Raw genomic sequence first — 16,203 nt, forward strand, 5'->3', positions numbered from 1 at the left:
TATAGGAGTCAGTACTATAGTACTATAGTACCACTGAAAAAGAGGACTATATCAACAGCTGGGAAGAAGTGCACTCTCACAATTCTTCCTAACATTAATAACTCTAGGTGTCCTATATTCATTCAATCTGTGTTTATATATTGAACCTCTATTATACACCATAACTGGGATAATCATTGAGAAGAAAATAATTTCAACAATTTTGCTTTATAGATACGTAAGATTAGATATGCTTTTTAATAAAATATACATTATGACTTAGCAACATTGAAAGGCAGGTAACATGAAAATATTCTGCCTGAATACATCCAAGTATAATGAATACACACAAAAAATTTTAAATTCATATCGACCTCAAAGAAAAGTGAGAGATTCAAACCACCATGGCATGTGTTTACCTATGTAACAAACCTGCACGTCCGGCACATGTATCCCAGAACTTAAATTTAAAAAAACATAGATATGAAAGATAGCTCCAAACTATGTTAGGGCCATTAAATAAATGCCAGTTTTCTTAGTTAAAAGAAATGGAGGAGAAATACAGTATCAGAGGTGTTATATGGTACTGATGCTTTTACTTACCTGGTTGAACTGGGGAGAAGGGGACAAGAGAGGGGAGGTTGTAGGATTTAATAACCAAGAGGCTTGTGTTTAAAAGCATTTATATTCAACTGAGCAGGGTAGAATTTATGTGACCCATGAAAATGATCGAGAACACTAAAAATGTAAACACAAAGAGAATGGATAAATATGGAAAACTCATGCAGAAGGAGACGACGAGAAACATCCCATATTTAAATTTAGGATCGAGATAAGAAAATAACAACAAAAGACCGTTGCATAGCAAGTCATAATTACAGTCTTCTTGTTTTATAGGTTTGAGGCAAAATTCACACTACTTACCTGCCTCCTTATGAAACATATGTAAAAAGTGCTACTGGGATGGTTGTATCGCAAGAAATTCTAAGTTAAAATCCTAAATCATAAAAACATAATAGGAAAGATGCTACTATGTTTGAAGGTCTATAGACTAAATAGGAATATCTGATCCCTGATCATTTTACATAGTATAATTATCAGATATTGACAATAACTTAAGTATGTTTAAAATTATTGAAGAAGAAACTTAATGCTCAAAAAACCAAACTACTAACAACTACAGCCAACAAAAAGAAGATGAATTTGAACGAGCATCAAATAGAATTTCTAGAGGTGATTGACGTAGTTTCTAAAATTAGCAACTTGGCCTAATCAGTAAATCAGACATAGCTAAATGAACAATTAGGGATTGTAAGACATATTAGAATAAATATTCTGGAATCCATATACAAAGAGTTGAAAAATGTGGCATATTTAAATCTATCATAATGAAACTGTAGAACAGCAAAAACACAGAGAAGATCTTAAAAGCAACCAGTGAGAAATGACACATTGACAGTCTACTGCTCAACAGGCTTTACAGGAGTCAAAAAGCTGTAAATATGTTTACCTAGAATGTATACACTAGGAGCATCTACAGGAAACCATCTAAGAAAGAATGCAGTCACCAGTGGGCAGACGCCAGATTTGATCCCCATTTGCCTAGCTTCTTTAGTAGAAATTACCGTAAGCAAAGTCTGCCCCTGTCCACTCATTCTAACTCATTATGAGTCAGAAGTCAAAGTCACCTTACTTTTTTCAACTTGATTGCCAGTTCTTCAAATTCATGGATGCATGTATCATATGCATTTTCGTGATGTACACAGTGCTCTATAAATAGAGAAAATGTAACATCTTAATACAATTTACTTTTAGCAGACTTGAATCTCTCTCTCTATATATATATGTATGTATATGTATTATATAAAATATACAGTCACCCCTTGGTATGCACAGGGTATTGGTTTCAGAACCCCTCATACACCAAAATCCACAGATCTGAAGTTTCTTATGGTCAACCCTTTATACTGAGTTCCATATTCAGAAACCACAAATATGGAGTGTCTATAGTACACACACACACACACACACACACACATACATATACACACACATATGCATATGTATGTATACATATATTTGTGTGTATGTGTGTGTTTATGTGTGTATAGTGTGTATAGTATGTTAAAAACTACACACACAGAGCTGGGCATGGTGGCTCATACCTGTAATCCCATTACTTTGGGAGGCCAAGATGGGTGGATCACCTGAGGTCAGGAGTTCGAGACTAGCCTGGCCAACCTGGTAAAAACCAGTCTCTACGAAAAGTAAAAAAAAAAAATTAGCCAAGCGTGGTGGCAGGTGCCTGTAATCCCAGCTACTCAGGAGGCTGAAGCAGAAGAATTGCTTGAACCCAGGAGGCGGAGGTTGCAGTGAGCCGAAATTGCACCACTGCATTCCAGCCTGGGCAACAAGAGCGAAACTCTGTCTCAAAAAAAAAAAAGAGAAACTACACACACACACGTGCGTATGTACATATATATGTATGCATATGTGTGCATGCTTGTGTATACAGTGACTCTGACTATACATACATATATACATATAAGTGTATGTGTGTATAGTTTTTAAGATGAGAAAGTAAATCAGTTATTTCTAGTTCTATGTGTTGTTACTTAATTTTAGCTGTTTTTGTTGGTAGGGGTTGTTAGAGTCACCTTCAGATTGTTTTATAAAGTCTTTCAATGCCAGACTGACATTTTCACTTCAGTCAGTTGGTATAGGCAGCATTTTGCATGTTTGAGCAAAGAGTTGTCAAAGCTTTATGTTTAGAAAATGTAATGCTGTATAGGCATTCTATTTCTTTTTGTATTCCAGAGTTCCTAGTAAAATGTTCACGTTATCATAAATATTTAATGAATTCAATTCAATTTACTATTCATCTCCTTGGTAAAGAAATTACTGTATTTTCAGTTTTATATAGAATAACATTAACGTGTGAGTTTTTAAAAGTTATTTTTCATTACATAAGAAATAAATGCTCATTTTGAAGATATGAAAAGATGAAGTGAAATGGAGCCATCCATAGTGCTGCTACTAAACACAGTCACTGCTAAAATTTTGTTGCATACATTTCCAAATATTTTTTATTCATAATCATACACATAAATATAGAAATGTAAAGCAAACATGACATATGTATGTGTGTATAAAACTACATTGTTTATATAATGCTTATCTATATACATACATATGCTTTTATAACTTGTTTTTATTCCCCAGTATATATTAAAATATTTATGTCAATAACAATACACTTTTATTCTTAATGCTTGCATGGTATTTTATTTTATAGATGTGCTATAAGTATTTAATTGGTTATTTTGTTGGATTTTAAGTTTCAACTTCCCTTGCTCTCATGAACACTATGAGAAACTTATTTTACGTACATTCTTCTTGAAGTTTTCATATCATTTCTCAGAATATATTTCTAAATTGGACTTTCCAGGTTAAATGATATAAAAATTTGTGAAGCATGAACAAAAATTTGAACCTGTATTTTTTCACTCTCACCAGCAAATGGAAAATTCTAAAGATTTAGGATTCCACTACTTGCAAGTAAAAGCCTTGTTTTATTTTTGTTTTTTTCTTAATCAGGCTTTTCTTAAAATATATTTAGATTTTAAAGTTTTACCTTCCAAAAAAACTCTCCGAATTTCCAACTTTTGTAATTTCTCAATTACAAATTTCTCAATTAGAATTTGAGAAATTACAAATTTCAATTTGTAATTTTTTGTGTAATTTCGTGTAACTAAGTGTTTTGCAAGAGTTGGACTAGATTATTTTCTAGCTACCATATTCTATGAGATAATATAGATATAGAGATACAGCCACATCATATAAAGATACATCATATATAAGAATACATATTTTACATATATATGTAAAACCATATCTGAACACATATAACAAAATAAAAATGTGTCAAATATACATGTTTTTATTTTTTCTAGTCATATATGTTAGACATATATGTTTGATATATTTTTTATTTTGCTTCTCTAAGTAAATTTGAAAATAATATAATTTTAAGACCTGACTCAGAGAAATCAAACAAAAAATGATATGGCATTTGTTGAGTTAGCATGGCCTTCAGCAACTTGAAAATTAATTAAAGTTCTTACTGTTTGCTTTTTTTAGTTTATATACTTACTACTGTCCCAATCAAACTGAAAGCCTAAAATTTCATATTCCACTTAGAAAGGCTAAAGAATATTTCATCCACCAAGTTGGATTTATGTAAAAAAAAAAAAAAAAAGACACATTTTGTATTCTATCATTTAAGCACTTTCTGAAGTATGCTATTTTATTCGAATCTAATGCCATTCTAACTCCTCTCCATTTTGTCCTGCATGAAGCAATTATAACCCCAGATTGCTACATGGTCTGGGAGCACCAGAAAGACTGTTAACACTTCGCCTCTCTGGCACAAGATCACACTCAACAGCTTATTAAGATTCAGGCCTCAGCACCAATGACTAACGTGCAGCACAGGCCTGGGATTTACTTCCAACTCATTTAATTACAGAAATCAATGAACTCCTGGAGCTGGGCCAGGTGAGAGAAAATGAGTCTAGCCCAACTGACATTTTGTTTTTGCTATCAGGATAGTTCAAGCATCCTTACCTAAAGAAGCTATTGTAATCTATAAGACCTCAAACTGGCAAAATGGTGAGAATAAAAAAGTCCGAAAGATTTGCTTTTGGAGAAAAAATAAATATGTAACCTAGGTTTGCTATTTTATTAAATCACCATGATGTTGAACTTTTTTGACCATTACCCAAGATAAGAAATACATTTTAGATTACAACCCATTACACACACACACACACACACACACACCCCAATGACAACAACACCTACTATCAATGAGTTTTTAAAGACATAAAAAAAATTCATATTGTGGCATGTTGTCTGGCATTTGGTAGATTACCCCAATAATATTGTTTTTATTAAATTATTCTAGAATTTATCAATCCAGAAATATGTACAATTTCACTATAAGGTACAAAGAGAATTTATTTTGAAAAGCAGTTGAAATACCTGAATACAAGGTGTTCATAACCTGACTGGGAAAGTGTAAAACAGAGCATGGTAGTTGACAAATGAATTATACAGAAGGTAAAGCTCATAGACATTTAGAAGCAACAATGGCATAGCGAGCTAGAGTGGTATCATAAGAAGCAGCACTTGGGCGGGGTGTCGTAGTTCACACCTGTAATCCCAGCATTTAGGGAGGCTGAGGCGGGTGGATGACAAGGTCAGGAGACAGAGACCATCCTGGCTAACACGGTGAAACCCTGTCTCTACTAAAAATACAAAAATTAGCTGGGCATGGTGGTGCGTGCCTGTAGTCCCAGCTACTCAGGAGGCTGAGGCAGGAGAATCACTTGAACCCTAGAAGGCGGATGTTGCAGTGAGCCGAGATCACACCACTGTCCTCAAGCCTGGCAGCAGAGTGAGACTCCGTTAAAAAAAAAAAAAAAAGAAGCAGCACTTAGACTGGGTGAGAAAACAGAGAGTAAACAGAAAAAAAGAAGAGCTCTGGAGATTGGAGAAGGACCAAGAAGGGTAAAGTAGCCTTGAGAACTTTCTAATACCAGCAGTGAGCCTAATAGAAAACAAGTACAAACAGAAACAGATTTTGCATCCTAACTGTCCACCAATGAGTTATTTTACCTAGGACAAGTTAATTAACTGAAATGAGTTACAGTTTTCTTGTTCATAAAGTAGAATGATGATGATCTCCACCTCCTAGGGCTCATCTCTTTTAAATAAAATTAAATATTTTGGTTTTAAGAAATATAAGGATTTACACAAAGTAAGCTGTAAAGAAATGTTAAATATTGGGCTGGGTGCGGTGGCTTTAGCCTGTAATCCCAGCACTTTGGGAGGCCGAGGTGGGTGGATCACCTGAGATCAGGTGTTCAAGACCAGCCTGGCAAACATGGTGAAACCTCATCTCTACTAAAAATACAAAAATTAGCCAGGCGTGATGGTGCATGCTTGTAATCCCAGCTACTCGGGAGGCTGAGGCAGGAGAATCGCTTGAACCCGAGAGGTGGACGTTGCAGTGCGCTGAGATTATGCCATTGCACTCTAACCTGGGCAACAAGAAACTCTGTCTCAAAAAAAGAAAAAAGTTAAATATTATCATTAATATTAAAGTTATCCTTCCTACATGTATATAAATACTATAGTTATGTTACTGCAGTTATTGTTTACCTTTCAATTATTAGGCACTGAACACTTATTCTCCTTTCCTTCATTACAGCATTCATAGTGTTTGGCAAAGCAATAGCATCTCTGTAGAAAGTTACTGTTACTCAGCATGAGCTAATTTTCTGAGAGATAAGTAGAAATTCCCACCAATAGATGATGGATATCCGAACATTATTCTATACAGGGATATTGATTCATGTGTTAAAAGCTTGGTTGTAATTTTTCTCCAGACCTCTACATTTTTTTTTTCAATAGTACTGTCATTTTCTCTTTCACCCACGCTAGAAGTCTTGAGTGATTTTTTTCATTAATATGGTGCAGGGGAACATGGACAGAAGAGGAATAATGTACCCACAAATGAAACAGAATTGATCATCTGAACCATGGACAGCTGTAGATATGTGCCATCCTGACATTGTATTCACATAAAATGCATTACTTCTTGGTTTTCTTCATTAAATTCATTGAAAAATTCTTTTGATTTTATGCCACAATATATTTAACAGTGATATATTCAGAGTCTACAATGTTACAAATGCCGTGTTTGAAGTTGTTTGCATAGGGTTAGAAAACAGATGGATTGGTCTATGGAAGGTATTACCTATATCAGACACAGAAAGCATAAATTATTATAACATCGTTTGATAAAAAATTAAAATAAAAGATATACTGGGATGAAGCCATGGATAGGCTGGGGATAAAAATGCCCATTCAGGATGAGGGTTGTGTTTCAAGTAAGCAATAGATATATCCCTTAGCTCAGTCTTGAAAACTGCATAGAAAATAGTTGATGTAACTATCTGCTAGCACTGCCGTAATAAAGTACCGCAGAGTGGGTGGCTTAAATATTAGTAATTTATACTTTCACCCTTCTGGAAGCTAAGAATTCCAAGATCAAGGTGTCAGCAGGTTTGGTTTCTCCTGATGTCACTCTGTTTGGCTTGTAGACTGCTGCCTTCTTACGTGTTCTCATATGGCCTATCTTCTGTGCTTGTGTATATGTGGTGTCTCTGTGTGTTCAAATTTCCTCTCCTTATAAGGACATTAGCCATATTGAATTAGGGTCCATGCTAATGACGTTATTTTCACTTAATCACCTCTTTAAATCCTCTATCTCCAAATGCAGTCACATGCTGAAGTACCAGGGGTGAGGGCTTCAACATAGGAATTTTGAGAGAATGCTATTCAGCCACAGATGATAATTGGGTGAGTTTCAGCCTTTCTTTAATTCATTCAAGTACAGTTGGTTCTGCTATAATGAGAAATGTGTGTTCTGAAGCCTCACTATTCTCTGAAAACTTGGCACAATAAAAGCTACAGGGCTTATGAGGAAAGTAGGGTTGAGACACAACACTCAAATACTTTATCAGTAACACATATAAAAAGAGATAGGAACCTAGCAAAAATGGCAAAACAGTTCTACATATTTTATATGTTTGAAAATATGTAAATACTACAATAAATATGACATTTTATTTTGAGAAAGACCTGAAAGCATTTGTGGAAATGGGTATTGGAAAGGCTGCAGCTTGGGGATTATTGTGAAGTGGTAAAAGATTTATCTGAAACAAGATTTATATGAAAGGGAAAGTTATGACACCAGATTTGGTAGGGGCTGGCTTGTAATCCACACAGAGAATTAAGATAGCTGGTGGGAGTGTGAGATGTATGCATTTTGCATATTCCAATATCACTTGCTTCTTTTAAATATGGTTTTCTATGTTCACCTAGTGTTTCTCAAGGACAAAATTGCCCATACACAAGTGTGAAATTTATGTGATACTTAAATTGTCAGTTACAGCAGAACTGACTCTACATGAACATAATTCAATCAAACATCCATAATGTGTAAAGTGCTCTGCTGAGGTTGGATGAGAGAAGGAAGTGTAAAACAGCCTCTGCCCTCAAGGGGCTCACAGTCTGCTAAAAAAAATAGCAATCTGGCTATTACACCATATAACACAATGCTTTAGGAACTCTTAGTATTCCTGTATAGTTGAAACAAAGTTTGATTGTGGTTGGGCAATGTGAAGTGAGGTAAAGCATCCAGGAAATAATTAATATGTAATCTACAGTATGCATTTGTATTTCAGCTCTGCTACTTTCTTGCCTTGTAGTTTTGGATATGCTACTTTGGTGCTCTGTTCCTCACTCTCCTTGTCTATAAAATCAGGTGATAACAGTATCACCCACTTTTTAGAATTACGTGAGGAGTAAAAGGAACTACAACATATAAAATGCATAAAAAAATGCCTGACACACAATAAGCATTCTACTTAGTGCTCATTGTAACTACTATCAGTATGATTACTACTATCAGTGCTAGATTTATTATTATTTCCATGGATGAGCTGGAATATCACATAAAGGAGATTGACATTCTACCTAGAAGCAGTAGGAAACAAGCATAAGAATTTAAGCAGGGAAGACAAAGCATAATTTCTTTAATAATAAAGCTTTGACAGCACGTTGAAATATGGTTTGAGGACAGGTAAAAGAGGAAGCAAGTGTATCTCTTTGCTCAATTAAAGTGAAGATTGAGAATGGACAGTTACAGGAAGATGAAGACAAAGAAACATATGAAGACATGAGATGAAACCTGTAAGTCTTTTTGATTGATTCATTATATGCTAAGTGAGAGAGAGAAGAAATAATCTGCAGAGTTCTAGATTTCTGTTTCAACTAATTGAATAACTTTTTGGGTTATTCACAAGACTTAGGAATACAGCTAAAAATAGACTTGAATAAAAAATAATGTCTTGTTTTGGATTTATGAAAATGGAAGTGGCTGTATGATAGCACAATGCATAATTAAAAATAACAATCATTTTCTTAATAAGAGACAGGGTCTCACTATATTATCCAGGCTGGACATTGGCTATTCACAGTAGTGATTGTGTTACACTATAGCCTTGAACTTCTGGGCTCAAGAAATACTCTTGCCTCAGCCTCCTGAGTAGATGGGACTACAGGTGCACACCATTGCACCCAGCCAGAAGTAACAGTCTTAATTAATGAGAAATGTCTGAATCAGTGATCTGGATTTGGATTGTGCACACCATCAATAGTATACAAATGTGTAGTTCCAAAATTATTATCAGTCCATTTCACTTTCATTGGCACAGTGCTCTTTACTTGGTGTCTTCATCACAACCCTCTAGTTTCTCAATCTCATCCTAAAATAATTTTGAAATGCTTCCTTTTAACCCATGGATCTATATATGTATACACACATACACACATATATATATACATATATATTCATACATATTTATACATACACACACATCTCTGAGTGATACTGAGTTTCTAATTATAACATGTAAAATATTTTCTGTAAAATATTTTCTACCATTCTCTTCCATGCTTCTTGTTGTTACCAGCAAAACTATATCACTTGCTACTCTGCAATGTGCCAACTAATTGCCACCCTCATGAGGAACTTTTGCCATTATCACAACTTCAATGGCCTATTCTCAACTGGTTAAAATAGTTCCAAGACCCAGATCATGTGCTATCTCCTCTGTTAAGTTTTTCATGTGTGACACTGTTAATATGTCTCCATTCTTAAAACTACCTCATTTATCTCCTGATGCTCTGTTTTGGAAATTTTTATATATCTGTCTTATCCAGCAAATATACAATATTTAATTGATTAGCTTATGAAAATTTATGATATTATTTTTCCACGTGAGACACTGTTAAAGGGATGTTAGATATAGCAGTGGAGAAAACAAGCCAATATTTGAAATCCTTAACTTGGCGAAACATGCTGTAAAAATAGGTAGTTTTGGCAAGTGACTTTCCAAAGAACAAAATAGTAACTACATAAAACTGTCAAAAATACAAATAGTAGCACAGATTGCTTGAAATGTGATAGAATAATTGCTAAGGAGTGAAAGTTTTTTAAAAAAATGATAAAATCTTTTCATAGATATTTTATTGATTTGCTTAAAAATTTTACTAAGCTTAAGATATATCAGAAGGAAAAAAAAACAAACACACAAAGATCTCTGCCATTCAGATAAGGCATATTCCTTCAGTAGAGGAATAACAGAATTTCCTACTCAATTCAATGAAGGTTGTGGGAAAAACAGAAGTGCCCCAGATGACTGCAGTTTTTTTACCTCAGTTGGTTGCCTTTCAGTAGAAATGAAAAAGTTTAAAAACAGAGCAAATTTAAGGGAAACAATTAAGATTTAGGCATGTTGCAATTAATTTTCAGTAAATATGCATATGGAGAGGTCTGGTAGGTAGCTGGCTATAAACCATAGCACATCAATTGCTGGGTGATGGGAACATCCATCAAATGTGCAAACTACTCTTTGGATCTTAGATCTAGAGACATATTTAACAATGGCCTATGCTAGAATTGCCATGGTGATCATAAAAAGCAGACCCACTTTTAATCAGACTTAATATATTCTCTGCAAATTATGACACCACCCTACACCACTTTTCCTTCACTCTTGGCATGGCATTGAATATATGGGTATGATATGTAGGGGCAGACTGGACTATGGATACATTTTGGAATTAAGAGCATATTATATAGTATTTAAAGCTCTGAGTCTTTATGAGACCAAGCATAGTGTTTGAAGATAGAGAAGGAAAAGCACCAAGAACTGATTTTACTTCAAAAGATCAATAAAAAAGGAGGAAAGAATAAAGTGACTGGAGAGGTAAGAAAAGCACTAAGTTACTGTGGAGTTGTAAAATCCAAGCGAAGAAAGTGAAAAGGAAAAAATCTGAGGTGCCAAAAAGAGAAATCAGTGGTCACTTTATGAGTTAAATGAGGGTTGAGAACTGACCCGGAATTTAGTGATATGGTCATAATTTACAACTATGAAAAGAACAATTTTATTGCTGAGGTACAGGTGAGAGATTGATTAGAAGAAAATTAAAAGATAATTGGAAAAAATAATTTGGAGAAAGTGAGATAAACATTTCCAAGAAGATTTGCAGTCAAGTATAGCAAAGAATAAAGTAATAAGACAGTTAGTATAGAGTCAAAAATGTTGTTTTTATGATTGTTTGTGAGATTGAGAGAAATAACAGAATCTTGTTTGTTTTTTGTATATTTAAGATGAAGGCATTTATTGGAAAATGGTTACAGTCTCTCAGAATAAGGCATTTCTTTACTTCTATAAACTGTTACTAAGATTGTACCTGAAATATAAGTAAGCTCTGCAATCCAAAGACTTATATTCCATAATTTTATAATGCAATTGCATAATGGCTGAGCAGATTAACACTGCTATTATTCAGTCTGAATATAAATTTCTGCTCTACTGAGAGGATTCTTAGAAACTTGGAAAAACAAATAAGCCATTCTTTGTTCCAGGTTCCATCAGTAAAATGGTCTTTTTTTAGCCATCTCATAATGTTGTTATGAAATTTGTATGACAATGAGTCCAAAGTTATCACAATGCCTAATACTTCATAAGCAACTAAAACATAATACAATCATTTATATTTTCATATTATCAACACTCACGGGAATGTATAGCTGCAAGACTTTACATATGCAATGTGTTGATTTACTTTATATTATTGTTAAGTGTGTGCGTGTGTGTGTGTGTGTGTGTTTAAATACACTATCAAAGAATAATTTTTAGCTACTAAACTTCTTTGTATGGATTTCATGTGAAAAACACCTGTAATTAGAAATATAAAATAATGAACTTAAATTGTAAAGATTATCTATCAAGAAACAATAACTAATTTTATTTCTAACTCTGGAATATTTAAAGCATTCTCTTCAAAATCAGAAAAACTCAAGGATGCTTACAAGCATCTTTATTGATTATGTTCAATAAGCAGTATTTTAGCCAATGTAATATGACAAGAAAATAGATAAAAGTTATAAGAACATTAAAAAAACTGCCTTTGTTATCAAATGACATGATGTTCACACAGAATATTCAAATAAGCAAATTATTGCTTATTAAAATTAATAAGAAGGCTGGGTGCAGTGGCTCATGCCTATAATCCCAGCACTATAGGAGGCTGAGATAGGCAATTACCTGAGGTTGGGAGTTCGAGACCAGCTTGTCCGACATAGTGAAACCCTGTCTCTATTAAAAAAAAAAAAAAAAAAATCAGCTGGGTGTGGTGGTGCATGCGTATAATCCCAGCTTCTTGGAAGGCTGAAGCACAAGAATTGCTTGAACCCGGGAGGCAGAGGTTGCAGTGAACTGAGATTGTGCCATTACACTCCAGCCTGGGTGACAGAATGAGATTCTGTCTCAAAAAAAAAAGAAATAAAAATAAAAAGTAAAAAATTAATAAGATTTTCTAATGATTATTAAAATGTTGTCTAGTATAAAATATATTTATAATCAGTTAAGGATTTATGCTAAGTGACATAGTAGATCCTCTAATAAAAAATGTGGATTTTTTTTAAATGTATTACTATATTAAAAAAATAACAAAAGTAACAATAATAGTTAACACTTTTGAACACTTCTTATTAATATGGTAAGGTATTTATATTATTTACTTTATCGGGTTTTTATGACAGTCTTATGAACTAGATATTTATTTTATTTTACATATTAGGTAATGAAGTCAGAGAAGTTATATAAATTGCTGAGTAATCCACATCTAAGGAGTTGTAAATTGGGATTTGAACTCAAATCAAGGAACAAAGCTCCTGTTTTTATGTTCTTGTATTGCACTGGTCTAATGGATATAACATATATGTTAATACAGTTGTGATAGCTGTAAGAACTTACATGGAACTGTGAAGTATTTTATAATTTAGAAAATGCTGTCCCATTCATTGGCTTCTTTAAAGGTAATGATAACACTATGTGGGAAGCATTATTTTCTGCAAGTTACTGATGAGGAAATTGGCTTTCTAACAAGGTAATTGACTTGCTTGGGACCACACCGCAAGTTAATTAGAGCCTAGATTCTATGGAAATAGATTTGGTGATATCATTTGAAGATCCAAAAAACATGTAGATATGCATTCACAGAGGATATATTAGATGACACAGTGTAAAGAAGGACATAGGGCAAAAATTTACTTAATGTAGATCAGCAATGGAAAGGAAGCAGTAATTACCATGAACCAAGAAACAGTAGCTAAAAATCTAGAGAGTTAGCTAGAATAATGAAATTTAGGAGAGGTCCAAAAAATAATATTGTTTGATATTCAATTAAAAAATGAAGGTTTGGGCCAGGTGCGGTGGCTCATGTCTGGAATTCCAGCATTTTGGGAGGCCAAGTGGGTGGATCATCTGATGTCAGGAGTTTGAGACCAGACAGGCCAACCTGGTAAAACCGCATCTCTACTAAAAATCCAAAAATTAGCCAGGCTTGGTCACTCACACCTGTAATCCCAGCTACTTGGGAGGCTGATGCGGGAGATTTTCTTGAACCCAGGAGGCAGAGGTTGCGGTGAGTTGAGATTGCACCATTGCACTCCAGCCTGGGGGACAGAGTGAGAATCTGTCTCTAAATAAATAAATCAAGGTTTTGATTACTAATAGTGAACGTCTTCATCCTATAAACATAATTGTCATTGATCTCTGTTAAATAGTTAGAGTTTTGTGGATTGATTTCTAATGGCTGTCTCTGTTTTTCCCAATTGTCATTACTGCATCACCCTGTGCAGATATTATCTTGAGCATTTCTATCTAACATGAAAACATGCCAAAGCAGAAGAATATAGGCCTTTTGTGCCATTCCTCCTTCTTTAGACTATAAAGTTTCCAGCCCTATGACACCATTTCTTATTATTCTGTTGCTCTTCTTTGTACTTTAATCTCCTGATTAATCAAAAAAAGTGACACATGAGGAGTAATAGGTTAATGCAGCAGGATATGCTTTCAGATGTATGGCACTCTATCTGGTAGACTGCTCTTAGTTTTGAATGTAGAAAATATCCAACTCAAAATTGTTTAAGCAATGATTTACTTATTTTGCTCAAAAGCAAGAAACCTATAGGTAGGCAGTCTTCAGTGTTAGGTAATTCAATATTCCAATTATACAATAAAAATGAATGTTTATTTATTTTCACTTTTATCTCAGCAAATATGTTCCTCCAGAGTTGGTTTCATTCCAAGGCTTGTTCTCACATTTGTAAGATGATCTCCAGTAGCAGTTTATACATGTATTCTTAAAATCTATCAGGAGAGACAATTTGTAGCTCCATGTGACTTTTTATAAGAACAGGAAGAATCTTACCAGAAATTCCCAAGAAACAACTTCTTATCTGTTACTAGTGAGTTTTGAGTCACAATAACATTCCTAAACCAAATCTTGACAGAAATAAAGGAAATATTCTTTCTCTAAACTCAGCTTTCACTTGGGTATGTAAGCCACTTGAAGAAGGGGAAAAATAACTAACCATAATAAATTCTTATGGGAATGAGGACAGAAGAACAAAATGGATCTTGGATAGGCAACCAACAGAGTAAAGTACAATTCTTATACATGGCCAATAAAACACAGCAGGTTAGCTGTTAAGGTTACATAATGGGTCTTTGATATGTAAATAATTGGTTCAATAAATATGAAACATGAAAAATACGAAATCTTCTGTCTGCTGGTATGCACAGCACATATAATCTCTTGGGTTTTTTAAGCATCTGGAATTTTTTAGAGATAATTGTTTAAATATCCATGAGCAATATACAGGTGCTTATTAGATATTGTCACTGTGTTTTCCAGGGTTGCTAATCTCATTTTCACTCTCAATCAAAATTTTTTTATTTTGACATATGGCTTTCCTGGTTTACTTTTGATGCAGAAGAATATTTTTAATTAGTAGTGCATTTTCTATCAACATTTTAAAAAATGCTCAGTACCTATAGAAAAACAGATGTAATTGAAAGCTATGGAAAATTAAAAAAAAATACAACTCTTTAGAATCCCACAATGCAACCAGTGGTCACTGATATTTAAGTTGATAGCAGAAATCATCCCAACAAGTGCTTTAATTCTCTTGAATTTATCTCTCTCTCTGAAATAAAAACTCAAATCTTACTGAAATTACCTTAAGGCAATTCTACCTCAAAGTGTAATTCATAGAACTATATATAAAGTAATTTTTACTGGCCTGTGATGTACAGGAATTAAGTAAATAATAAGTACAGAAATTAAGGATAAGTATTTAGAAAATATAACAATTTGATAGAGTGATTTTGTGTCTATAAAATATAAATTTCTAAATATGGTTCGTATTTCATGTAGCTCTTTTTCATTTACTTTTCTAATGATTTATAATCTTTTTTTTCCACAAAAGTATTATTCCACTAATATTGGGAAAATAATCTATCACCTTGATTCAATGAGTTTGAAAAGCACTTATCTAAATCTTCCATACTTTTCATACCTTCCTAAATTTTGTAGGTTTTCTAAAAATTACATCATCAAAGGATGTATAAGGTGGACTAACAATTGGAGCAGAAAGATAAATTATGCTACTCTAATTGCTATAATAGAAAGCAAACTGGACTTGAGATCAAGACCAAGTTTTTATTTTAAACTTAACCTTTTTTAAAAGTTTTGTTTTGGTTAAACATCTGGAAAGTTGCTGTGGTGGCTATTTAAATCCAAATATTTGCACAATATTTTCCAAAATTTATAGAAAATTTATATTTTCTATAAATTACACAAATCAAGAAGGAAATAACCTACAATATAAATTCCACATCTTCAGCTTAAGTGGAAAGCAAAGAACACCCAAACAATTTTAGCAAGGTTATCTACTACACTTTTGGCATAAGCTTTAGTGACACGCTACTGGGGCAGGGAGTAAGTGGGTGGATAACTTTGCAGAAAAGAGAATAGGTGGAAAGTAACAACCTAAAAGAGTCTAAAAACATCCACTTAAAATGTTGCCCATGCATAAAGAAAATATGGTACATATACACCATGGCATACTATGCAGTCATAAAAAAGAATGAAATTATATTTTTTGCAGCAATGTGGCTAGAGCTGGAGGCCATTATCATAAATGAATTAAGACAGGAACAGAAAATCAAATAC

General features: G+C 33.6%; 1 long non-coding RNA gene across 1 annotated transcript in view; it reads right to left on the reverse strand.

Annotated features, from left to right (window-relative positions):
• Positions 1-1,167: 1,167 nt before the first annotated feature.
• Positions 1,168-16,203, reverse strand: part of LOC134760297 (uncharacterized) — a 46,407-nt gene continuing 31,371 nt past the window's right edge. The window contains exon 3 of the long non-coding RNA XR_010137580.1: positions 1,168-1,749. This is a non-coding gene — a long non-coding RNA (uncharacterized LOC134760297). The remainder of the gene's footprint in view (positions 1,750-16,203) is intronic.

Source organism: Pongo abelii, chromosome 17 (genome assembly GCF_028885655.2).
Source record: "Pongo abelii isolate AG06213 chromosome 17, NHGRI_mPonAbe1-v2.0_pri, whole genome shotgun sequence".
In the NCBI taxonomy this organism is placed as follows: domain Eukaryota; kingdom Metazoa; phylum Chordata; class Mammalia; order Primates; family Hominidae; genus Pongo; species Pongo abelii.